Source organism: Channa argus, chromosome 19 (assembly GCF_033026475.1).
Source record: "Channa argus isolate prfri chromosome 19, Channa argus male v1.0, whole genome shotgun sequence".
Classification (NCBI taxonomy): domain Eukaryota; kingdom Metazoa; phylum Chordata; class Actinopteri; order Anabantiformes; family Channidae; genus Channa; species Channa argus.
In genome coordinates, this window is record NC_090215.1 from 7,926,856 (window position 1) to 7,927,331 (window position 476).

The following is a 476-nucleotide window of genomic DNA, read 5'->3' on the forward strand; positions in this document are numbered from 1 at the left end:
TAAGCCATGTAATAACACAAGAGACATCTTTGATTTGATAATATCATATGGGTTTAAATTAGCATTTCCTTCATTGGTAATGTGGATCCCTCTACTTATTTTTTTAAATCATACTAACTACTACAGAAAAAATGAAAACACACCTTCTTGTTCCTGAAGTGACCTCTAAGTTCTTAGCACATATTTTTTGTAACTTGTAACTTTATTTGTTAAGCGCTTTAAAACAACTAGGTTGACCAAAGTGCTGTACAGGTTAAAAACATAAAGTGAGACAGAAATAACACAGTCGGGAAGTATACAACAGCATAAAACGTATACAATAAAACAGATAACAATAAATAAGGAACAGAATGGAATAACTGACAGATAAAATAATGTCAACAACTGTGTCAGCTGTGTCAAAGGCCAAGTGGGTTGCAACTTGTTCCACAGTTTTGGAGCAGCCATTGCAAAAGCTCGGTCTCCTCTGAGCTTAC